Below are 27325 nucleotides of genomic sequence, written 5' to 3'. Positions count from 1 at the left end.
AAGCCCCTCAAATTAATACACACCTTCAAGCTAATGCAGTCCCTCAATCTAATACAGTCTCTCAAACAATACAGACCCTCAAACTAATACAGTCCCTCAAACTAATATTGCCCATCAAACTAAAAAAGAACCTCAAACTAATACAGCCCCTCAAACTAATACACACCCTCAAACTACTACAGACCCTCAAACTAATACAGACCCTCAAGCTAATACAGTCTCTCAAACTAATACAGTCCCTGAAACAAATACAGCGACTCAAAGTAATACAGTCCCTCAAACTAATACAGACACTCAAACTATTAAAGAACCTCAAATTAATAGAGCTCCTAATACCCATAGTGGACCTAAGACAAATACAGCCTCTTAAAATAAAACAACAATACAAACGTTTCGAGGATCTCAAATTAATATATTTCCTCAAAGTAATAGAGAAGCTCAAACTAATACAGCCCCTCAAACTAGTGCAGCCCATCAAAGTAATAGAGATCCTTAAACTATTAGATAAGCTTAAACTAATAGAGAAATTCAAACTAATTGAGAACATTTAACTTACAGATAAGTCCAAAATATTACAGCCCATCAAACTGATAGAGATCCGCAAACTAATAGAGAATCTCCAACCACGACAGGACCTCAAACTGATACAAAACCTCAAACTAATACAGCTCCTCAAACTAACAGAACCTCTAATTAATGCAGGCCCTAAAACTAATAGAGAACCTCAAACTAATACAATAAATAGAGAACGTCAAGCTAATAGAGAACCTGAAACTAATAGAGGACCTTTAAACTAATACAGCAACTCCACCACACACAGCGAGTTATATTCATACAACCATTGAAACTAACACAATATTTCCGATAAATCAGCCTGTCACACTAATACACCCCTTGAAATAATAGACAACGTGAAACACATACATCCCCTAAAACAATAAAGATCATCAAACTAATAGATAACCGCAAACTACCAGAGAACCTCACAATACAACAGCCCCTCAAACTGATAAAACCATTCACATTAATACAGAATCTCAAATAAATAAAGCCGCGTGAAATGGTATCACACTTCCAACCATTTAGAGAAACTCAGGCTAATATAGTACTCAAACAATGAGACAGCCTCAAACCAATATGAGAACCTCAAACAAATACAGCCATCTAAAATAATACATCTCAAACTATTCGAGAAACTCAAACTAATAAAGCCTCTCAAAGTATTATAGAATCTCTTACTAATAGATAACGTGAATTTAATAATTAAACTCCAACGAATAGATAATTAATAGCACAGGAAATCTAGCATCTAGCCGACAATCACGATGTGGGTGGATTTTTCAGTGCGGTCTCACCTATGGCCCAAAGTCCTATTCCACTGAAAGTCAAGAACGGAGAGGTGCTCATCAAGGACAGTGAGTCTTTCAGTTACCAATGGAAAAAACACTTCGTGGATCTTCGCCACCAACCATCTGTCATCGACGTGAGTATCCGTGACTGCATCCCACAGCATTCTACCCATCACCTCTTTGGCACAATCGCAGTTCAGCACGATTTTGAAAATGCCATCTGACAACTAAAAACAACAAGGCCTCAGGAGCAGATGGAATCGCCTCGGAAGTACTGAAGCTTGGCGTTGAATTACGACTGGCACGGATTCATGACCTCATCTGTCTTATCTGGAACAAGGACATAATACCAGGCGATCTCAGAGTAGGTTTACTTGTAATGATCATAAAGAAAAGTGACGAATCCTACTACAGATGAATCTCGCTGCTCTCGACCAATGGCAAAGTAATCGCAACAATTCTCCTCAACCACCTTCTCCCTGTGGCTGAAGAACTCCTCCCAGAGTCGCAATGCGGATTCCGCCCACTAATTGGCACAATGGATATGATCTTCACCACGCGGCAGATGCAAGAGAAATGCAGGGAATAGCACCAACACTTGTACATGGCTTTCTTTGATCTCACGAAAGCATCCAATTCTGTCAACCATGAGGGATTATGGAGCGTCCTCCTCAGATTCGGCTGTTCGTAAAGGTTTTTCACCATGCTCCACCTTCTGCAGGATGAAATGTTAGCCGTGCTCCCGAGCAGCGCATCCACCACAGCACTATTCCACGGTACGGACCGGGGTTTAGCAAGGCGCTTTGATCGCACCACACTCTTCCAGATCATACTTGCTGATATGCTCCATCTCACGTTCAGCAAGCTCCCCTCTGGAGAGGAGCTAAATTACAGGACAAACGTGAATCTGTACAACATCTGCTCCTCCCTGCCAGAGCGAAGTTCATCCCAAACTTCTTCATTGGACTACAGTACGCCAACGATGCCTTTGTCTACGTACCTTCGTTGACCGAACATGAAGCCATCATGAACACCTTCTCCGAGGCATACGAGAGCATGGGCATTACATTAAACAGCCTTAAGAGAAGGGCCGATTAACAACCTGCCCCCAACACACAGCAGTGCCCCCGCCGTTATCAAGCTCCATAACGTGGACAACATGGACCGTTTTCCATACCTCCTGAGACCACTGCCAACAAGGGCAGACTTCATCAAATTAAAGAGGCTGCAGCGTGACTTGGATAGGTTAGGTGTGTTGTCAAATGCATGGCAGATGCAGTAGAATGTACATAAATATGAGGTTATCCATTTTGGTCGCAAAAGCTGGAAGGCAGAATAATCTATGAATGGTGACAGATTAGGAAAAGTGGAGGTGCAACGAAACCTGGGTGTTATGACAAATCAGTCATTGAATATGGCATGCAGGTACAACAGACAGTGAAGATGGCAACTGGCATGTTGCCTTCGTAACAACAAGACTTTAGTATAGGAGCAGGGAGGACTTAATGCATTTGTACAGGGCCTTGGTGAGGCCACAACTTGAATATTGTGTCGAGTTTTGAGCTCCCAATCTGATGGAGGACATTCTTGCCACTGAGGGAGTGCCGCGAAGGTTCAGCAGACGGATTCCCTGGATGGTAGCGCTGACAGAGGAAGAAAGACAGATTCAATTAGGCTTATATTCACTGGAATTTAGAAGAAAGAGAGGGGATCTCATCGTCCCAAATTAAATTCTGACGGGATTGGACAGGTTAGATGCAGGTGGAATGTTCCCGATGTTGTGGAAGTCCAGAACCAGGGGTCAACGTCTAATGATAAGTGGTAAGCCATTTAGGACCGATATGAGAAATTTCTTCACTCAGATAATTGTGAACATGTGGATTAATCTCCCAAGAAAGTTTTTGATGCCAGTTCTTTACATTTTACAAAAGGGAGTTAGAGATGGCCCTTATGGCCAATTTGATCAAAGGATACGGGGAGAAAGCAAGAATGGGGAACTGAAGTTGCCTGATCAGCCATGATTTTATTGAATTGTGGTGCAGGCTCGGAGGGCTGAATGGCCTACTCCTGCACCTATTTTCTATGTTGCTACGACGTCCAACCCCATCTTTAACCTGCCCTGGGATAGCTGAGTACGCAATCCCTCCCTCCGTGTCCCGGGGGTGCTTAGGCACACACTCCATCACTACGAGCCCTGGGGGTGCTGAGGCACACGCTACCTCTCCACCTCGTTGCCCTAGGGGTGCTGAGGCTAACACGCCCTCACTGCGTGCACTGGGTGTGCTGAGGCCCCACTCCCTCCCTGCCCTTGTGGTGCTGAGGCACACACTCCCTCCGTCCCTGTCTGGGCGTAATGAGGCCCACACTCTCTCCCTCCCGGACTTGTGGGTACTGAGGCACAATCTCCCTCCCTCCCTGCCCTGCGGATACTCAGGCCGACAATCCCTCCCTCCCTCCCTGCCTTGGCTTACTGAGGCCCACACTCCCTCCCTCCTTACGGGTTCCAAGTCTCCCACACTCTTTATTAAATCTAAGGTGGTATGTGTTCCTAACCGAGGAGTCCAATAATACAACCTAAGGGATCTAACCTTCCTCGTACCAGTGGACAGTCATCAGCCTGCTCAGAACTGGTCAGGTAAAAGCTGCCACCTTCACCAGAGCTGGAAGATTCAAGCGACTGTGCAGCTCTTGATTTGACGTGGAACACATAGAAACATAAAACCATAGAAAATCGGTGCAGGAGTAGGCCATTCCGCTCTCCGAGCCTGCACCATCATTCAATAAGACCATGGCTGATCATTCACCTCAGTACCCCTTTCCTGCTTTCTCTCCATACCCCTTGATCTCTTTAGCTGTAAGGGGCATATCTAACTCCCTCTTGAATATATCCAATGAACTGGCATCAAGAATTCTCTGCTGTAAGGAATTCCACAGGTGAACAACTCTCTGAGTGAAGAAGTTTCTCGTCATCTCAATCCTAAATGGCTTACCCTTCAGAGGAAATTTGAAGGCAGATATCTACCTTGGAACAACGCAAGCTTTGACCCGGATGTCTGACATATGTTTTGACATTTGTTTTGGTTTGCTCCTCGATGAAGAGGTGCTCTGACAAGGGCAGGAATCTGATTGGGCAGTTTAAACATGGAATTACGAGCAACACGTACACGGTAATTTCAAGGACCTTGGAGAGGAGTGAGAAATTGGAGATTGGGGCGAAGGTTTTCAAAAACGGATATCAATTTGGAATTGTTCCAAGTTAATCTTGATAGCAGATTTAAAAGAAAAGGGTTCAGCAAGAGAACAGAGGGAAGCATTCAGAGTATCAACTAGCATGGTGGGCCAGGATCGGAATTGGAGATGTCAGCCATTTTGTGGGACTGAGTGAGAATAGGTTCAAGAGAACATGAGGTGGATCACGCGGTCAGAATGAGCTCGGCGAGGACACGACAGCAAATGGGGATCATAAGGGTATTCATGGTAATACAATTACTGTTCAATTAAAAAGTTAGGGCAGGTGAATGTCGAGGGATACAGTCACAGTTTAATGAGAAACAGACAACTGGTGCATTTCGGGAAATAGAACAACCGTTCAGTTATCAATCATATAAAATTAATTGCAGAGAAATACAGTAATTGTCTAAGTACAAATAGAGGACTGGGTAATTTAGGGGAACACGGTGAGAGTTTAATTAGTAATAGAGGACTAGGGAATTTAGGCGAAAACAGTGATTGTTTAATTAGAAATAGAGGACTGGGTAACTTAAGGGCACACAGTGAGAGTTTAATTAGAAATAGAGGACTGGATAATGTAAAGGAACACAGTGAGTGTTTAATTAGAAATAAGACATGAAGAACATAAGAAATAGAAGCAGGAGTAGGCCATACGTCCCCTCGATCCTGCTCCGCCATTTAACAAGATCATTGCTAATCTGAACATGGGAACAGCTGCACTTCCAAGCCCATTTCCCATAACCCCTTATTCACTTATCGTTTAAGAAATTTTCTATCTCTGTCTTATATTTATTCAATGATCCAGCTTCCGCAGCTCTCTGAGGCAGTGAATTCCACAGATTTACAACTTTCTGCGAGAAGAAAATCTTCCTCATCTCAGTCCAAAATGCGCGGCCCCCTACCTTAAGAGTATGGCCACTAGTTCTAGTCTAACCTATCAGTGGAAACATCCTATCTACACCTACCTTGTCAATCCCCATCATAATCTTATACGTTTCGATAAGATCAATTCTCATTCAGCATTTGATCTGAACATGGATCTTAAACAATATTTTTGCAGACATCAGATGTAACCATGCGTGCGATATGTATAACATTTACATGTGGACAATCATATGTGTTATGTTGTGTTGTATAATAATAATATTATTAATAAAGATAAGAATAAAATATCTGTCAGTAACCTATGTATCTGTATCTGTAACTATAACTGGCAATGATCTTACGCCACGCCATACCTTTATCACCTTTTGCAAAAAAAGCTTTCATAGAACAGTGCCGTGCCGCGGAGCACGGGTGACGGCCCAGCAGATCTATGCACCCACACCGATCTTGAGGTGTGGGCGCTGGCATTTTAGGTGTTCCACAATTGTTCGCACACCCATGCTGCTTCGGAACCTGTCATCTTGCCACGTTTGTGAACTATAAACCATTGGGTGATGGAAAGGCAATTAATGCCACTTATATCCTAAAAATATATCATTGATGATTTATTGATGCAATGTTATGTAATGTTACGTGAATTAATGTAATGTCATGCAATTAATGATGGGATCATGAAAATCATTGTAATGCTGATCTTGTACTGTCATGATGTTCATCAAAAGTGAAGTCTGTCATCATTCTTTCAACATTAGACTTGCTCTCCTACATATGGCTGTGTAGCGTTTGGATTCACATGTGACCCTCGCACCCCCTTCTCCTCTAATTAGCTCTCTTTTGTTTTCTCGCTCAAACAAGAGCGCAGGCCATGGCAATCGATTGACAACTTCAACCGATGGGGCTGGTCATAAGTATTTCTGGGTTCGTGGAGCCCCAAATCTCACCCGTTCTGCTGCGGGTCCTCCTCTCCACTAAGAACAGTGAGGAGGTGGAAGGGGAGCCTGCAGCTACAGTAGCTTCAGTTTTCCACTCGCCATGTCCTCCTCGAACGAGGACGTAGCGGGTCTAAGCGCCATGCTACAGGGTGCCTCCAGTGATTCATTGCCGGCGACGACCCCGCGGAGGTTTGTTCAGCGCAGGAGGACTGCTCCACGCACGGGAGAGCTTCGCGTGTGCATGGTTAACTTGTCCAGGAGAAGCATTGAGATTGTTCAAGAGCCCGTTCAGACAATGGGTGGAATATCTCAGCAGATAGACACCCTATCCGCTAACATGAAGGAGAAAATGACGGGGAGAGCACGGACCCTGGAGATAATAGCCAGAGACACTTGTGTCAGAGGGCTATCAGTGGTCCCGAAATCCGGCACTGCACCCCAAGATGCCGCACCTTTTCATGAGACTTATGGGAGATAGGAGGAAGATCTTACATCAGGTTCGGAGGATATTTCCACAGAAATGTCCTCTCCACCATCATCACCACAATTGGACGAACTATCGTCACCCCCTCCCCCCACCCCCGCCCATCGAAGCAGTGCTTGCGGAACACAGCAGCAAAGCAGCTTGGTGTTAGTAGTGAGGAGGGAAGTGGTGGTGCTCAGACCGGGGGTGGGGAGAGGAAAGAAGGGGCGTTGCCGCAGATAGGGAGTTATTGTTTTTTGTTATACGTTAATATTGTTGCCTGTGGGTTGGGTGTGTGTTTCGATTGAGTATTAGTTGATTAAATAATTGCTGTTTTGAAATGTTTCATTGTTGGTATGGTTTGGGGTAGAGTGGGGTACGCAGGTTTTTTTTATTAAAATATGTTGTTGTTGTGTTGCTAAAATATTCAAAGATTGGTCCGGGGTGTGGGAGGGGGTTACTGATGTGTTGCGTTGTGTTATGCTTTTTTCTGAATTAAAAAAAATCGTCAAGTTAACTTTTTAAAAATAAGTTTAACATTGTTGCGCATTTTATTCAGATTGTTGTACCGCTAAACACTGGCGAGTACATACCATGAAAGGCGAACATCAACCGTAACGGTAACTGTCACCAATGTAACCCAAGCCGGTCATTTATGAGCTGCAGACACAACATTTGCAGCTGCATAAATACCACCAACATTATTTCAGGCAACGCGTTCATTTATGAGCTGCTCATGCAACAGTCTTACAGCTTTGTAGCATCCATGGGCATTTTCCTGCAGTCTAGAGCGGGGTGGGGGCATGGTTTCAAAGTAAACCTGAGTGTCTTCCCCGGTTTCATCCTCCACCTAATTTTTTCCTCTTCTCATCTTTCCTGAGGTGGATCGGCAGTCTCATCTGGCAATTCTTATCCCAACGTGATAGCCAAATTATGCATCATGGAGAACACCAAAATGAACTGAGCAACCTGCTCAGGTTGTCATTGTAATTCGTCTCCAGACTGGTCCAGGCATCTGAAGTGTTATTTCAGCTCTCCATTTGTCTTTTCCACGACATTGTGTGTGGCTATGTGGCTTTCAATGTTTCGCTTCACGCCTTCTCTCTGGAGCTCACGCAGGGGGGGTCATCAGTCAGCTGGTAAGGTCATATCCTTTATCACCCAGCATCGAACCGTGAACTTGTGGCTGGCTCCTAAACAAGACAGACAAAGTGCTCTCACGCAAGATGTGCGCATCATGGATGCTTCCTGGAAATGTTGCATTGACTGCCATGATTATTTGCTTGTGGTCAACAAGGAGCTGCACATTAAGGGAGTGGAATCGCCTTCGGTTCAGAAACACATCTACCTCCTGAAAGGCTGCTCACAGGGCGATATGCGTACAGTCTATTGCTCCCTGCACCTTGGGGAAGTTTGCTATTCTGGAGAAACCCAAAGCCCTCTAAGTCTGCACCTCCCTCGTGAAAGGAAAGCTTATAAAGTCCATTCTCCGACTGTAAAGGGCTTCAGTCACCTATCGAAAGCAGCAATGTGTGGCATGCTGAGAGATAGCACACTTTTCGCCTGCTGAGGCCTGAAAGGCGCCAGATGCTGTAAATTAACCTCAATGGGCAGTGCGGTCATGGTGGTGCTGTTAGGCTGCAGATCTCCTTGAGGAGTGGTGACCTCCTTTTGAAATCGCACGCTCTTAAGGCACATGTTCTCGGACACGTTCAGGTAAGATGTTTATCTCTGTAAGTGCGTTGGGTGTATGTTCTCCTCCTCCTCCTCAGTCTGTCATGTCCTTGATTGGCCACATAATGTTCTTCAACATACCTTCTCGAATCTCTGGTCTGCAGCAGGTGAGCAGTCATCAATACAGGCTGAGAAAGTACAGGCCCCATTACAATTACTATTAGACTTATTTTTCAGTAAAAATACATTTTCAACCGAAATCTCATAAAATAATGTTAATTAATCCACAATATGATAAGATGTTTCTTCGATTTTGATATTCAGCTTAAAATAATTCACAGATTAATTCAAAGCTCCCCAGAATTTCAAGCTGCCTTTTCTATGAAAAGTACTTTGCTTTGCAAAATAGATTCCATGCCTCTGCATTAAGGTCAGGTGAGTGCAGCTTTTTAACAGCGTTTTCTTGGGCGATCGATATTCTGGGTGGTTTCTGGGCATAAATTTTTTTGAAAAACTGTATTCTGAGCATTGATGTCATAAAAAAATGGGCGGAAAGTTAAATTAATTCTCGGCGTTAACTTGACGCCTAAACTAATGCTGGCGGCAAATGGGTAATAAATGGGCGATAAACGGACGTTAGTTCAAATTTTGGGGGTAACTAGGAGATAAACAGACATTATAGCATTAGAGCGTTTAAATGCATGGTTATTGGTTGGTAGTGGGAAGAAACTAATGGAAAGTCTCGCCCTAAATCATTGATATATAAAACAAAAAGCAAGGGGCCTAGTACTGAGCCTAACCGAACCCAACTGGAAACAGCCTTCCAGTCACAAACATCCGTCAACAATTACCCTTTGCTTCCAGCCACTGGGACAGTTATGGATTCAACTTGACACTTTCTCTTGGATCACATGGTTTTTATTTTTCTTCCGTGTGGGAGTGTGTTGCAAGCAATGGATAAAATCCATGCAGACTACATAAGACGCACTGCCCTCATAGACTCTCCTTGCTACCACCTCAAAAATTAACTCAAGTTAGTTCGGCATGACTTTCCCTTAATAAATCTATGCTGACTGTCATTGATTAATCTGTGCCTTTACAAATGATGATAAATACTGTCCCTCAGATTTTTTTCCAATAATATTCCCACGGTCGACGTTTGGGTCACACAGCTTTAATTGCTCAGTGAATCCCTTTCTCCATTTTAAACAATGGTGCAACTTGAGCAATCCGCCAGTCCTCCGGCAGCACATCTATAACCAGAGCGGATTGGAAATTGATGGTCAGAGCCTCCGTTTTTTCCTCGATTGATTTTTAACAACCTGGGATACATCTCTTCTGAGCCTCGTGAAGTATCTTCTTTCAAATATGCTAAATTCCTTACCATTTCCTCTCTCACTACGTTCATCTAATCGAATTTTTCATACACCAACCTCTTAACTGATATGTCTGCATCGTGTCCGTTGTGAAGACAGGTACAAATTATTAATTGAGAAGCATTACCACGTCTTCCAAATCCATACACACGTTACCTTTTTGGTCTCTAATAGATCATATACTTTCTTTAGCTAGACTTTTGCCCTTTATGTATTTATAAAACATGTTTGTGTTATCTTTGTTTCCACTTGCCAAAGTGTATTCATTGTTTCTTAATTTCCTTTGTAATTCCAATTTATACACTACGCTTGGCTTTCCGCAGTATTTAGATTTCTGTATCTGACTAAAGCTTCCTTTTTTGCATTATCTTATTAATTGGTGTATATGAGATATTGAGTGCCACACGTTTTCGTTACAGGAAGATATTTCCTCTGAGCCCTCACTATTTCGACATTGAATGCCTCACACTACTCCGACAGTGATTTACCTTCATTAGTTTCCAGTCCACGTTCCATAAATCACATCACACCTTAGTAAAACTGGCTTTTCCCCAGTTCAAAAATGTAACTTCTAGTCTATCTTTCTCCTTTTCTATAACTGCTATAAATCTTCCTGAATTATGATCAATACCAGCAAAATAATCTCATTCACCTACCCAACCTAATTCACTTAAACTCAGTACAGAATTTCTCCCTCTCTTGGTTGCCTTGCTAAGTACTGGCTAAAAATGCTCAGCTTAATATATTTTATGAATACTGCGCCCTCTATACTTTTCACACAAATTATTTGATAATTATTGCATCGGAATTTGAGTTTGGTGGCAAAGCAAAGCCTTCACCACTGGTCACAATTATGCTCCGCACAAGTATCTAGCGACCTGTGTGTCGAGCATTTCGAGTCCTCCGACGTGTAATACAAATCAGCGTATATGAGTGGGGACCCTCGGTATTTTTGTTCATTACGGGATGTGGTCATAGCTGGAAAGCCCAGCATTTATTGACCTTCGCCTAATTACCCATGTGAAGAAGGTGGTGATTCATCTTCTAGAACTGCTGCTATCCTTGTTGTAAATGTACTGTTAGGTCGGGATTTCCAGAATATTGACACCACGGCAATGGAGGAACGGCATAATATTACCATGACAGATTGCTGTGTCGCTTGGAGGAGGATTTCCAAGTGATGATGTTCCCATGCGCCTGCTACCCTTGTCCTTCTAGCTGGTAGAGTTTGCTGGTTTGTGAGGTGCTGCCGAGGAAGCCTTGGCGAGATTCTTGAGTGCATCTTGTAGATGGTACACATTGCAGCCAAGGTGCACTGGTGCTGCAGGGGGTGAATCTTGAAGATGTTGGATGCTTTGCCAATCAAGCGGTCTGCTTTGTCCTGAACGGTGTCGAGCTTATTGAGTGTTATTGAAGCTGCACTCATCCAGGCAAGTGGAGAGTTTTCCATCACACTACTGTCATGTGTCTTGTTGATGGTTGAAACTTTGAGTGAGCAGGTGTGACACTCGCCAAGAATATCCAGCCTCCTACGTGCTCTTGTGGCCATTTTATTTATTTAGCAGGCCAAGTTAAGTTTCTCCTCAATACTGACGCCCAGGATTTGATAGTCGGGGAATCGGCGTTGGTCATGCTGTTGAATGTCAAGGGAAGGTGGTTATATTCCCGATTGTTGGAGGTTGACATTGCCTGCCTCAATGTGTTGCGAAAGATCAGTCTGGAAGCTATGACCTTCAAGCCTCTTCCAGCACGTTCAATAGTGGTGCTACTGAGCCACTCTTAGTTATGGTCATTGAAGTCCCGTATCCTGATTAAATTCTGTGCCCATGCTATGCTCAGTTCTTCTTCCAAGTGGTGTTTAACATGAAGAAGAATTGATCATCAGCTGAGGGAGGGCGGTAATTGGTAATCAGCAGAAGGTTTTCTTGCCATTATTTGACCTGATATAGTTAATTTTGCAGCGATGGATATTGCGAATGTACCCGAAAAAGTGACACACTGGAGGTCATTAAGGAGCTGGAACCCCAGGGAATTAAATGGAAACTGGCGGTATGCATGCAAAATTAGCTCAGTAACTCGACCAAAGTATGGTGCTGCGTGGATGTTTTTCAGTCTGTGAGGTGGTTTCCGTGGAGTTCCCCAGGTGCCAATTTTGTGTCCATTACTTTTCAATTTTAATAAACGACCTCGAATCGGGTTTAGGAAGCAGAATTCTAAACATTACAGCTAAAACTAAACTTGGCACAGTAGTAGTTAGTGATGTGGACAGTTATAGATTTTAGGATGATTGAGACAGGATGTAGAAATGGGCAGAAGCATGGCAGATGGAGTTCACCGTGGAGAAGTATGAAGTGATACCCCTAGGGAATACTAATATTGAAAGATATAATAGTATAAATGTCACGAATTAGAAAATTGTAGATGAGCAGAGAGACCTTGGTGTCCATATCCACAAATCCTTAAAGGTCGCAGAGAAAGTTGACAAGTTGGTTAAAATGGATATATTTTCGTTTGGTTTATAAATAGACAAATAGACTATACAGGCAAACAGATCATGTTTTCAAGTATATATCCAATATCCTTTAGAAAGTTCTGACTTGAATCTGCTTTCTTACCTTGTCAGGTATTGTGTTCCAGATCAGGACAAGTCGATGTATAAAAGCAATCCTTCTCATGTTCTTCCTGGATTTTTGGGGGGAAATGTTATCTTACTACCGACCCTCCTTCCAGTGGTAGCAGTTTCTCCCGATCTAATCTCCCAAAACCCTTCAGGATAGTGACCATCTTTGTTAAATCGCCACTTAAACTTTTCTGCCGAAGGAGAACATTCCCAGTTCCTCTCCTCTCTCCACATAACTCTCCTGCCTGGCAACAATTCAGGGTTTAGATCTGATGAGAATCCCCTTTAATGTGTGTTTGTTTTATTCTGTCCCTGGAAGTACAACATAACTGCAACATACTCCAGGGAGTGAGTTGTTTGCAGTGTTTCTGTGGAACAGTTTGAGTCTGCGGATGGGTTCTCAGGAATTGTGCCATAAATCCAGTAATTCTACTGAAATTGTAAATCTTTATTCAGTTAACAATGATTACATCACCATTTTCAGTGATGGGGCACTTGGACACTTGTCAGTCAGGCTCCTGCATGTGTATCAACATTGATGGGAAACCCTCAGGGATGATTCAATATATAGCGCAGGTACATGGTGATATCTGACATTGTATAGAGTCAATGGTTGTGCATTTCTGGAACGATTCATCAGCATGGCTACACTTTCGTTGTATTCTCCAGGAGCGTGTCAGCATTTTAAGGGCTGTGGAAACGATGTAACTATATTACCGGGGGTTCACCGACATAATTTGGTTTCCCTGGCTGAATTTAAAGTGCACACAGAGAATTGGAGAGAAATTTTCTGAAAAAACGGAACCAGAGAATTAATCATAAACCTGAACCAAACCCTTTATCGATCACCCAGTGCTGTCGGACTGAAGATTTCACATAGTCTGTTCTTCCCTGGCTTTTGGGCAGATTCAATTTCCACCTGTGCAATATCTGACGAAATGTAAATGTAATATTGCAGCATATTTTTAAAAAAGTGATGAACTGAATCTGTATGTTTAGCCGCTGCAACTAATATCATTCTCCTTACACCTAAATTATATCAGTGGAGATATCTCGCACCTTACATAAGGGCATGCACTCAATGTGTGAACCGAAATTGTCCCTCGGAGTTTGGTCTGCTGAACAAACCGAAGCAGCATTGTGCAGAAGTATAACGAATGGATCCGAGTCAGTCAGTTGAATATACGGTATGGGAAATAATTAAACGTACATAGAATTTTTTTCCATCCCTCGCTTTTAATGGTGTTCCTGGTAAGTCTCCGTTTCCAGATACTAATTCTGTAAGCATTTTAATTGTAATCCAGATTCTAACGTTCAAATCCCAGTTTCTGTCGATGTTCCTTGCAAATGACCATATCTCTATTTCATTATGTAAACACTATTTAATTGTAAACATGTGCTTATTGCACAAGTTTCCACATCCAACAATTCATTGTATTTAGTTTATGCATCTTGTTATGTGAATGAAAGTACATTGTTCCCTCGATATTGTCACTGGGTGATTTATTTAATGAATAATTTATAGTCTGCTGTCTGCTCTGTGGCCTGGAAGCAGCTTTGAATCGTTATAATTTGGGGTTAAACTGATGAGGCCAGTGGAATAAAAAGTTAGCTGAGAATGATTGCCATAACCAGCCATAGTTATTGCATTGGATTTAAAGGATGGTGAATGGGAAGGGTTCTATTATTGCTGAGCAGTCCCTTTACCGTCCGATTGCTGTGTGCTCTAGACAGGGGGTGTTAAATGTGAGACATTGAAAACCATATCACATCAAATCAGATAGATATTCATTGCTTTAAGGATTTTGTTTGTATATCTACTGGGTAAACTGAATGATACAGATCTGCAATGGCCAAACTCATTCCAGTTGTTTTTACTTCTAATTGATTGTAAATGGAGTAAAGTTCAGAGTAAATTTCATTGTGATTTAATCACTTTATATTCCCTCGATCAAATGCAAACTATTCATGTCTCACTTACAGGTGGAAAACAGCAGAACAGCATCGATCCGTTTTCATTCGGATACCTACTCAACTTCAAGGTGGAAGATCACATTGTTAGTTACACCATCAGCCCAATCATAGTGACTGGCGTGAATAGCTTTGAGATGTAAGTGTAAATTCTCCCATTACAGGAATTATTAGAAAGATATATATAGAGATAAAGAGATGGATAAAGAGATGGATAGACAGACAGAGAGGCAGAACATCAGGCATATGTACTTTTATGGACAGATAGACAGAGAGACAGACAGTGATATAAAGAATGAGAGGCAGAGAGAGAGAGAGAGATTTATGGATAGAGAGATAGATATTTTTATGTAGATAGAGACATGGAGTAATGGAGAGATAGAAAGAGATGGATACATAGACAAATATTTAGACATACAGAGTGTGCACAGCGCAGTAATTTGCTTCTCATTGACTTAAATGGGTTGCAAAACCGAGTAGGGTTTTAGAAACATCCACCCATTCGACAGCATCCGGTTTCGTTCTACACCGAAAGTTCAAAGGTTGCCCCAGTGATCAATGACTGAAGTAGAAGACCTCAGTCAATCCGCTACTGCCATTAAATGTCCGGGAGCAAAAGACAAAATTCCGGTCTTATTGCCAATACCAATTAAAAAAAAAATGTCTCCCTTTTCCTGCCCCAAAGGATTTGAATCTTTTTTGCGTTTTCACAATAGAGGTACCTCATAGGCCACCGGTGATTTTATTATATTCTCGTTTGGTGCATTTTGCTGGTGTCGTTTCACACCCCAGATGTTTCTTGCCCAGATAGAGAACATTCAGCCTTACTCTGTCTGTGATGTTTGCAGACCACTCCCTCCTAATGTCCCGGTGTCCTCCTCTGCTCCTTGTGCTGATCTCTTTCGTTAGAATATATCCTCTGAGAGTGATTATCGCTCTCTCCTGTTCCGACCCATCACATGGCTGATGTTTATATTCAAATGTCCAATTGATGCTTTTACTTCACTTATGTTCTCTGGCCTTGAATCTAATTTCAGGCAGAACTTGAATCACATCCTCCAGGCGGTTACAAGTCGAATTCTGGATGGAAAAGTTTTACACGACAGCCGGTTTGTTCCCCACTGAATTCAATGTTGCGTGAAATTGGACGGGGAATAAAGCCGTTGTCAGACTTGAAATCGCCCCATTCCCGCTGGTTGCGTGAGTTTAAATCGGGATTTAAAGAGGTCAATTGTTTTGTTTCGAAGGCCCACTCTGAAAATATCATTATTAAAGTTTGAGGCGAGGTACCCGCTGTAACAGGTCCATCTGCCACGGCACTTAACCTGACTGACCAAACATTCATTTCCTCGAACATTCAAACACTTTGCAGCAGAAAACTTTGCATACTGATCAGCATCAGCCTCCAGGTGATTACCCCAATATATCTCAGCAGCTCTGATTAGGACCAGGACACATGAGATTAGTCGCAACATATTCCCGTGTAACTGATCAGTCGCTGGACCCAGGGGATTGCCGCAATGTAAACTAGCATCACTGATCACGAGCTGGACCCAGGGCATTACCCCAATATATCCCAGCATCACTGATCAGGAGCAGGACACAGGGAATTGCCCCAATATTTGCCAACATCATTGATCTGGAGAATGACCTAGGGGAATATCCCAATATAACCCAGCATCACTGACGAGGAGCATGAAACAGAGGATTGCCCCAATATATACCAGCATCACTGATCAGGAACAGGACTCGTGGACAATGGAAAACAGAAGAGACGAGAGACAACATCAAGCTAATGGAAAGAACATATAAACGTGATAATAATAGACTCGTCCGAGTGGATTGTCAGAGATATAAAGAACAGCTAAGTGAGACAATAAAATACACCAAGAGCTGCAAAGAGTTAATAGGAAATTAAAGCTGCGATGGATATCAAGAATAAAATACAACGTTTTCATTATTATGTAATGAAAAAAGGATTATGTGGTAATGTGAGCCCTTTAAATCAGATACAAGCAAATGAAAACAAGGAAATAGAAAAGTTATTGAGTAATGACACTATGTCCACGCTCACAGTAGAGGAAGACGACGCTCTTCGTGAAATTCCAGGAAAATTAGTCATGAATCAAGGACTGGAAATCACTAAAGCGAATGTAAGCAAGAAACTAGTATTAGAAAAATTAAAATCACGAAAAAATGGCAAACAACAAGACCTGATGGTTTCCACCAATTGTTATTGAGCAATTGGATAAACGTAAATGTTTAGTTAGAGACAACATGGAATTATAAAAGGTAAATGATGCTTAACGAACGTTTGTGATTTTTGTTTGAGGAAGTAACCAAATTAGCAGGCAACGGAATGTCTATGGATGTAGTTTATGTGGACTTCCAGATGGCAATCAATAAGGTTCCACATAGAGAATTTTAGTTAATGTACTGCTAGGGGAATCAAGTGGTATGGTGAGAAAGCAGGAATGGGGTACTGAAGTTGCATGCTCAGCCATGAACTCATTAAATGACGCTGCAGGCTAGAAGGGCCGAAGGGCCTACTCCTGCACCTATTTTCTATGTTTCTTCTATGTTTCTATGAAAGCTAGAATTGACGGCAAATAATTCAAATGGTTAATAAATTGTTCAGGAGAATAGAGATATAAATGATCATTGGTGTTTACATGAATTAGAAAGAAGAGACTAGTTATATGCAACAAAGCAAAAGTTGGTTTCTTATTGGACGAGATCTGGGAATTCATGATGGGGAACATGGAGATGGCAGATATTCTGAACAAATATTTTGTATCCGTCTTTATGGTAGAGTACACTAAGAATATCCAAACAGTAGATATGCAAGTGGCTATAGGAGGGAGGAATGTAACACAGTCACAATCTCGAAGGAGATGGTACTCAGCAAAATAATGGGGTTAAAGGCGGCTAAATCCCCTGGACCTGATGGCTTGCATCCTAGGGCCTTAACAGGCTTGGAAGCAGGAATAGTTGATGCATTGGTTGTAATTTACCAAAATCCTCTCCATGCTCGGGAGGTCCCAGCAGTTTGGAAAACGGCAAGAGTAGCACCCCTTTTTAAAAGAGAAGGCATTCAAAAGGCAGGAATCTATCGCCACTTAGCCTATCATCTGTGCTTGGGAAAATGTTGCAGTCCATTATTGAAGAAGTTGCAGCAGGACAGTTGGAAAAGCATAATCCAGTCAGCCCGAGTCAGCATGGATTTGTGAAGGGGAAATACCAGAACAGAACAAATGAATACGTGGCTGGAGAGGTGGTGCACGCGGCAGGGCTTTAGATTCCTGAGGCATTGGAACCGCTTTGGTGGGAGGTGGGACCTGTACATGACGGACGGTTTGCACCACAACACAGCCGGGACCAATATCCTCACAGGACTGGGCGGGGGAGTTTTCGGGTGAGGGTTGCGAGTGCTGTTGCGGAGATTATAAAGTAGCTTGGCAGGGCAATTGGTACATGAAAATAGATTCAGTAGGATGGGGAGATTGAATTAGAAAATAAAAATATAGTGATTTTGAAGGAGAGAGGAAACAAGCAGGAAAATAGGGTAAAAAAATTAAAAGCATCTTGTCTAAATGTACGTAGCATTCGTAACAAAATAGATGAGTTGATGGCATAAATAAATACAAATGAGTATGACAGGAAGGATAGACAGAAAGGAAGGGGAGCCGAGGTAGCTCTATTGATACAAAATGGAGGCTCTGCAACAGTGAGAAACTAAATTAGCTCAAATGATCTGGATGTTTAACAATTTTGGTGGAGATAAGGAATAATGAGGGGAAACGTTCTCTGGAGGGCGTAGTCTATAGGTCGCTAATGGTAGCAACTCTGTTGGTCGGTTACTGACAGTATGAGTGAGGACAGTGATGTATCAGGTTGGGTAGTGACAGTATGAGTGAGGACAGTGATGTATCTGGATGTGTATTGAAAGTATGAGTGAGTATAGTGATGTAACTGGATTGATAAATACAGTATGAGTCAGGTCACTGTTGTATCTGTACGGCTAGTGACAGTATGAGTGAGGTGAGTGATGCATCTGGATGGTTAGTGAGAATATGATTGAGGTCAGTGATGTATCTGCATGTGTAGTGACAGTATAAGTAAGTTCAATGAAGTATCTGGATGTGTAGTGGCAGTAAGAGTGATGTCAATGCTGTAACTGGATGGGTAATGACAGTATGAGTGAGATCAGTGATGTATATGTTTTTCTATTGTGAGTTTGAATGAGATCAGTGATGTAACTTGAGTGTAGTGACTGTATGTGGGAAGCCAGTGTTGTATCTGGATGACTAGTGACAGTATGAGTGAAGTCAGTGATGAATCTGGATGGGTAGTGACAGTAGGAATGAGTTAAGTGATGTTTCTGAATGTGTAGTGAGAGTATGAGTGAGATTAGTGATGTATCTGGATGGGTAGTGACAGTATGAATCAGAACAGTGATGTATCTGGATGGATAGTGAGAGTATGTTTGAGGTCAGTGATGTAACTGGATGTGTAGTGACAGTATGAGTGAGTTCAGTGATGTGCCTGGATGGGCAGTGACAGTATGAATGAGTTAAGTGATGTATATGTTTTCCTATTGATAGTATGAATGAGGTCAATGAAGTAACTTGAGTGCTGTACGGTATGTTGGAAGCTTGTGTTTTATCTGGATGGCTAGTGACAGTATGAGTGACGTCACTGATTAATCTGGATGTGTAGTGGCTTTGGGAGAGATGTCGGTGATGTCTCTGGATGTGTAGAGACAGTATGTGCGAATTCAGTGATGTATCTTGATGGGTAGTGACGGTAATAGTGAGATCAGTGATGTGTCTGGATGGGCAATGATAGTATAAATGAGGTCAGTGTTGTATATGCTTTTCAATTCACAGTATGAGTGAACCAGTGATGTAACTTTAGTGTAATGTCTGTATGTGCGAAGCCAGTGTTTTATTTTGATGGCTATCGATAGTACGAGTAAGATCAGTGATGAATCTGGATATGCAGTGTTAGTAGCAGTGAGGACAGTGATGTATGTGGATGTGAAGTGACAGTATGAGTGAGGTCAGTGATGTATCTGGATGGGTGATGACAGTATGAGTGAGGTCAGTAATGTAATGAATGGGTAGTGACAGTATGAGTGAGGTCAGTGATATCATCATCATTATAGGCAGTCCATCGGATTCGAGCAAGACTTGCTTCCACTCATAAAGTTTGTCGTTTGGTGGCTGAACCGTCCAATGCGAGAGCCACAGACCCAGTCACATGTGGGCAGATTTTCGTCGGGGATGGGCTTTGGTTCCCTCACCCTTACGCTCCATCCACTGGCTGCAACTGACCACTTCACGCTCGCAACGTTGCGATTCGAAGAGCTCAATTCCCCCCGGATGCACTTGCTTCACCTAGGGCGGTCTTCGGCCAGGGACTCCCAGTTGCCAGTGGTGATGTCGCACTAAATGGGCGAGGTTTTAAGGGTATCCTTGTAACGTGTCCGCTGCCCACCTTCGTCTCATTTGCTGGAAGGAGCTTCGTATAGAGCCTCTTAGGGATCCTCATGTCTGGCATACGAACTGTGCACCCTGCGCAGTGGAGCTGATCTAGAGTGGTCAGTGTTTCAATGGTGGGGATGTTAGCCTGGGCGAGGACACTGATATTGGTGCGCCTTATCTCCCAGATGTTTTCCAGGGTCCTGCGGAGTCATTGTTGGTGATATATCTGCAACGACTTGAGGTGTCTTCTGTACATTGCCGATGCCTGTGAGCCATACAGCAGAGCGCTTATTACTACAGCCCTGGAGACCATGAGCTTGCTGGTACATTTGAGGGCCTGGTCTTCGAATAGTCTTTTCCTCAGACGACTGAAGGCAGCTCTGATGCAATGGAGGCAATGTTGAATCTCCGCATCAATACCTGCCTTTGATGATTATAGACTCCCGGGGTATGCGAATTGATACACGTTGTCGAGAGCCGCGCCATGAAATGTGATGACTGGGGGGTAGTGCTCTGCGATGAGGACAGGCTGCTGGAGGACCTCTCTAGTACGGACGCGAAGCATAAGGCGCATGCTTTCATATGCCTCGGTGAATAAATCGACGATACCCTGTAGTTCAGCCTCAGAATGTGCACAGATGCTCCAGCGGGGAGCTTGTTGACTGTGAGTTGGAGCATGGCAGCGATTGAGAATTGTGTTGGAGCGATGACGCAGCAATATTTGTTCCCAGTCCGGACGTGGATTGACGCTGTAGCAGTAAGGTTGGTGAGGATCACAGCCTGCATCTCGACGGGGAGGATGAGAATGATGTTGAGAAACATTTGGGGCAGCCACAACAGAGGAGGACTCTCCATGTGCCCTCAGTGTCAAAGGTCATTGTAAGATCGAGGACGGACATGTATAAGGGTTGGCGCTGCTCACTTTATTTTTCATGCAGCCTTCGCGCTGCAAAGATCATTTCCATTGTGTTCCGTAGAGGACGGACTCCGAATTGCGATTCCGGCAGGAGCTCATCGGCCACAGGGAAAAGCGGTGGAGGAGAACCCGAGCGACAACCTACCCAGTGGCTGATTGCAGGGAGGCGCCCCTGTAACTGGCGTCGTCGGACTTTTCCCCCTTTTTAAAGATGGTCACGATCATGCTTCTCTGAGATCTCCCAACATGCTCTGCTCCCTCCAGATGAGAGAGGAGAGGTCATGAATCCGCGCCAGCAGTGCCTCTCCGCCATACTTTAGCGCCTGATCAGCAATTCAATCTGCTCCCGGAGCGTTGTTATTCTTGCTTTTTTATGGTTTTTCCAACTTCGTACAATGTTGGGATTTCACAGAGATGGTGGCGATTCGCATGCTGCGGGATGGTGTCGTGAACACTCTAGTCAAAGGGAGAGTTATCGATTGAGGACATCTTTAAAATGCTTCTTCCAGCGGGCCCTGACAGCCTTCGTGTCCTGGATGAGTGTTTCACCGTTCTTGGTCGAGAGTTGGGTGGCGCCTTGAGATTTTGGCCCATAGCTGGCCTTCACTGCAGTGAAGAATCCGAGCATTTCATGGCTGTCGGCCAGTTGTTGTATCTCATGTGCCTTCTCTACCCACCACCTGTTCTTTAGGTGCCAGGTTTTTTGTTGAACCTCAGCCTTGACACGCCTGGAACTGCAGAGTTTGGGTTGTTGCGTGAGTCTCAGAAATGCTCTGTGCTTAAGAGCTATTAGTTATTTGATCTCCTGATTACTTTCATCAAAACAGTCCTCTGCTTTCCAGTTAATTATCCAAGTGCCTCTTCAAAGGCATTGTAATTTAAACCTGGAGGGCAGAACATTCGCTGTGAATTTCAGCACCTCAGGCTCATCAAATTTTGCTAGATTAGCTGTGAGGCGCTGGCTGTATCGAGCTCTCTCAGCTGGGTATTTAAGTGCCCCGGCATTAATATTTTTGCGGCACTGATTCTGCTGTCACCACTGCTTTGGGACTATGGTAATACCGATGATGGATCGGATTAGCGGTAGTCCGTCCAGCAGTCCTCAGCTCCTGTCATGGCGCGAGTGATGCTTACATTCTTGCGATCCCTTGCTCAGAGGATGAAGTAGTCAAGCAGGTCCCAGATTTAGGAGCGAGGGTGTTATCACAATGTATTGTATTTGTCCCTCTGGCGGAACAGTTTGTTGGTGATGAGGAGTTCGTTTTCAAGATATTTTGTCAGGAGTAGGGTACCATAGGAGTTAGCTTTAACCATCCCCTCTCTGCCAATCACGTCTCCTCAGAGGGCTGTGTCTTTGCTGACCGTGGCAATCAAGTCACCTATGAGGATCAATTTGTTGCCTTTTGGTGACATGGGGAACGGATGTCTCGAGGTTGGAATAAAAACCTCTTTAGCCTCATCTGTTGCATCGAGTGTTGGGGCTTATGCACTGATGTCTATGGCGCATTCGTTCCGGGATAGGGGAAGGTGAAAAATTATGAAGCGTTCGTTAACCCCGCAGGGGGTGTCTTTGAGGCGGTCGACCAGTTCATTTTTGATGGCGACACCAAATCCTTCAAGGCAGCGTTTTTTTCTCTGGTTTTCGTTCCAGAAAAAGGTGTAATCTACACCATGTTCCTTCAGATGACATTCCAATGCCCGCCGGGTCTCGTTTAGGTTGGCGTTAGCATTGGAAATAGCGGATGCATTGACAGTCATTTTTAAACATTCCATAGTCTCTCGATCATTTCCTATGGAGTGGAGGGTTGCCAATGTAATCCCACTTTTTAAAAAACGAGGGAGAGTGATAACAGGGAATTATAGACCGGTCAGCCTGACATCGGTGGTGGGTAAAATGATGGAATCAATTATTAAGGATGTCATAGCAGCGCATTTGGAAAGAGGTGACATGATAGGTCCAAGTCAGCATGTATTTGTGAAAGGGAAATCATGCTTGATAAATCTTCTGGAATTTTTTGAGGATGTTTCCAGTAGAGTGGACAAGGGAGAAGCAGTTGATTTGGTGTATTTATACTTTAAGAAGGCTTTCGACATGGTCCCACACAAGAGATTAATGTGCAAAGTTAAAGCACATGGGATTGGGGGTAGTATGCTGAAGTGGATTGAGAACTGTGTGGCAGATAGGAAGCAAAGAGTAGGAGCAAGTGGATACTTTTCAGAATGGCAGGCAGTGACTAGTGGAGTACCACAAGGTTCTTTGCTGGGGCCCCAGCTGTTTAGTTTGTACAATAATGATTTAGACGAGTGGATTATTTCAGTATCCCTAAATTTCCAGATTACACTAAATTGGGTGGCAGTGTGAGCTGCGAGGAGGATGCTATGAGGCTGTGGAGTGACTGGGATAGGTTAGGTGAGTGGGCAAATGCATGGCATATGACATATTATGTGAATAAATGTGAGTTTATCTACTTTGGTGTTTAAAACAGAAAGAAGGACAATTTTCTGATTGGTGACAGATTAGGAAAAGGGGAGGTGCAACGAGACCTGGATGTCAAGATACATGAGTCATTGAAGGTTGGCATACAGGTACAGCAGGTGGTTAAGTAAGCAAATGGCATGTTGGCCTTCATCGCTAGGAGATTTAAGTACAGGGACAGGGAGGTGTTACTACAGTTGTACAGGGTCTTGGTGATGCCACACCTGGAGTATTGAGTACAGTTTTGTCTGCTAACTTGAGGAAGGACATTCTTGCAATTGAGTGAGTGCAGCGAAGGTTCACCAATCCACTTCCCGGGGTGCAGGAGCTGACATATCAAGAAAGACTGGTTCAACTCAGCTTGTATTCACTGGAGTTCAGAAGAATGAGAGGATATCTCATAGAAACGTTAAAAATTCTGATGGATTTAGGCAGGTTTGATGCAGGAAGACTGTTCCCAATGTTGGGAAAGTCCAGAACCAGGTGTCACAGTCTAAGGATAAGAGGTAAGCCATTTAGGACCGAGATGAGGAGAAACAACTTCACCAAGAGAGTGCTGAACCTGTGGAATTCTCGACCACAGAAAGTTGTTGAGGCCAATTCACTAAATATATTCAAAAAGTTGTTAGATGTAGTCCTTCTTATTTGGGGATCAAGAGGCATGGCGAGAAAGCAGGAATGGAGCACTGACGTTGCTTGTTCAGCCATTAACTCATTGATTGGCGGTGCAGTCTCAAAGGGCCAAATGTCCTACTCCTGCACCTATTTTCGACGTTTCTATGTTTCTATGTCTATGTCAAAACGTCTACGTTTCTGGGCAAATATAGCGGTGCGGCGTTCCGGCCTGTCGCGGTTGGAATTATCCAGGAGGCTCCAGAAGGTCCAGGTCCCGAATGTCATATTAGCCAAGTCATAGTGGCCTGTGCGTGAGTTCTTTTAACGTGGAGTGGCAGCTGCACAACACCAACCATACGGGCTTAGCTGAGAAAGACCTTGGTCCAGTGCCAAAGGGGTCCAAGGCGACTTGAGTCCAGGCACTTCTGCATAAGCTTAATTACATATGGCGAGTTGTTGGCCGCAAGCTCAGCGCCGAGTCGCGCCATTGTTGTTAGGTAGCCTTAGGATTTATTGGGTGGCAGACATTGGGAAGTTCAGATGTCTCCTCCGGCAGGTGTTTAAAAGTTTAAGAAGATAAAAGTATTTCGAACTTATTTGTTTTTTAAATTTAAACTAGTTGATAGAAGATTTAGTGAGAGTATAATTGAGCTCAGTGATCTTTCTGGCTGGGTAGTGACAGTATGAGTGAGGTCAGTGATGTATGTGGATGGGTAGTGATAGTATGAATGAGGACAGTCATGTATCTGGATGGGTAGTGAATGTATTAGTGAGGTCAGTGATGTATCTGGATGGGCAGCGACAGTATGAGCGATATCATTGATGAATCTGGCTGGGTCGTGAGACTCTGAATGAGGCCAGTGATGATACCTGGATGCGTAGTGACAATATGAGTGAGGTAAGTGATGTATCTGGATGTGCAGTGAATGTCTGAGTGAGGTAAGTGATGTATCTGGAAGGGTAATGACAGTATGAGTGAGGTCAGTGATGTATGTGCAATGGTAGTGACAATATGAGTGAGGTCAGTGATGTATCTGGATGGGTAGTGACAGTCTGAGTGAGTTAAGTGATGTATCTGGATGGGTAATGACAGTATGAGTGAGGTCAGTGATATATGTGCAATCTTAGTGAGAGTATGAGTGAGGTCAGTGATGGATTTGGATGGGTAGCGACTTTCTATTGACTCTGCATCAGTTCCTATGGATTGGAGGGTAGCTGATCATACCATACTTTTTAAAAAGGGACGGAGAGAGAAAAAACTGAATTATAGACCTGAAATTTAGCCTGACATCGGTCGTGGGGAAAGTGTTGGAAGCAATTATTAAAGCTGTAAAAGACGCGCATTTGGAAACAGTGACAAGATCGGTCCAAGTCAGTACGGATTTATTGAAGAGGAATAACGCTTGACGAATCTTGAATTTCTGAGGGAGTAACTAATAATGTGGACAGGGGAGAACGAGTCTGTGTGGTGTTTTTGGACTGTCAAAAGGCTTTTCACAAGGTCGCGCACAAGAGATTAGTGTGCAAAATGGCGGCACTGGGTATAATGAATTCACATGGATAGATAACTGTTTGGCAGACAGGAAGCGACGAGTATGAATAAACGGTTCCTTTTCAGAATGGCAATCAGTGACCAGTGGGGTGCTGCAGGGTTGAGTGCTGGGATACTATTTATTTACAATATACATTAATGACGTAGACGAAGGAACTGAATTTACTCCCTCCAAGTTTGCTAATGACACTAAGTTGCATGAGAGTGTGAGCTGTGAGCAGAATGATAAGAGACTGCAGTGTGAATTAGACAGGTTATGTGATTGGCCAAATGCATGGCAAATGCAGTATAATATCGATAAATGTGATGTTATCCACTTTGGCGGCAAAAACAGAAAGGAAGACTGTTATCTGAATGGTGACACATGAGTAAAAGAGGAGGTGCAAAGAGACCTGGGTATCATGGTACATCAGTCATTACAAGTTGGTCTGCAGGTTAATCAGTCTCGGAAGATGGCAATTGGCATGTTGGCCTTCATAACGAAAGGATTGCAGTACAGGAGCAGCGTGGTCTTACTGCAGTTGTACAGGACCTTGGTGAGGCCATACCTTGAAAATTGTGTACAGTTTTGGTCTTCTAATCTGAGGAAGGACATTCTTGCTATTGAGGGAGTGCAATGAAAGTTTACCAGATTATTCCCGGGATGGCAGGATTGACATATGAAGAAGGGCTGGATCGGCTAGGTTTATACTCACTTGAATTTAGAAGAATGATAGGGGATCTCATAGAAACATATAAAATTCTAACGGGATTGGACAGGTTAGAGGCAGGAAGAATGTCCCCGACGTTGGGGAACTCCAGACCAGCGGTCACAGTCTAATGATCAATTGTAAGCCATTTATAACCGAGATGAGGAGAAAATCTTCATTCAGAGCAACTTGATGGCTTTAGACAGGTTAGATGTAGGAAGACTGTTCCCAATGTTGGGAAAGTCCAGAACCAGGTGTCACAGTCTACGGATAAGAGGTAAGGCATTTTAGACCGAGATGAGGAGAAACAACTTCACCAAGAGAACTTTGCACCTGTGGAATTCTCGACCACAGAAAGTTGTTGATGACAATTCGATGGATATATTCAAAATGGATTTGGATGTGGCCCTGACGGCTAAAGAATTATTTACTCAACCACCCACTCACCCACTCACTCACCCACTCACTCATCCACTCACTCACCCACTCACCCACTTACCCACTCACCCACTCACTCACCCACTCACCCACACACTCACCCACTCACTCAACCACCCACTCATTCACCCACTGACTCACTCACTGCTCCACTCACCCACTCACCCACTCACTCACTCACCCCTCCAATCACCCACTCACTCACCCACTCACCCACACACGCACCCACTCACTCACCCCTCCACTCACCCACTCACCCACTCACTTACTCCTCCACTCACCCACTCACTCACCGACTCTCCCACTCACTCACCCACTCACTCACCCACTCACTCAACCACCCACTCATCCACTCACTCACCCACTTACTCACCCCTCCACTCACCCACTCACTCACCCACTCACCCACTCACTCACCCACTCACTCACCCAATCACTCAACCACCCACTCACCCACTCACTCACCCACTCACTCACCCCTCCACTCACCCACTCATCCACTCACCCACTCACTCACACCTCCACTCACACTTCCACTCACTCACTCACCCACTCACCCACTCACTCACCCACTCACTCAACCACCCACTCATTCACCCACTGACTCACTCATTCCTCCACTCACCCACTCACCCACTCACTCACTCACCCC

This window comes from Pristiophorus japonicus, unplaced genomic scaffold (genome assembly GCF_044704955.1).
Source record: "Pristiophorus japonicus isolate sPriJap1 unplaced genomic scaffold, sPriJap1.hap1 HAP1_SCAFFOLD_30, whole genome shotgun sequence".
NCBI classification, from domain to species: Eukaryota; Metazoa; Chordata; class Chondrichthyes; family Pristiophoridae; genus Pristiophorus; species Pristiophorus japonicus.
The sequence above is the reverse complement of the archived record's forward strand: the minus strand, read 5'-3'. Positions refer to the sequence as shown.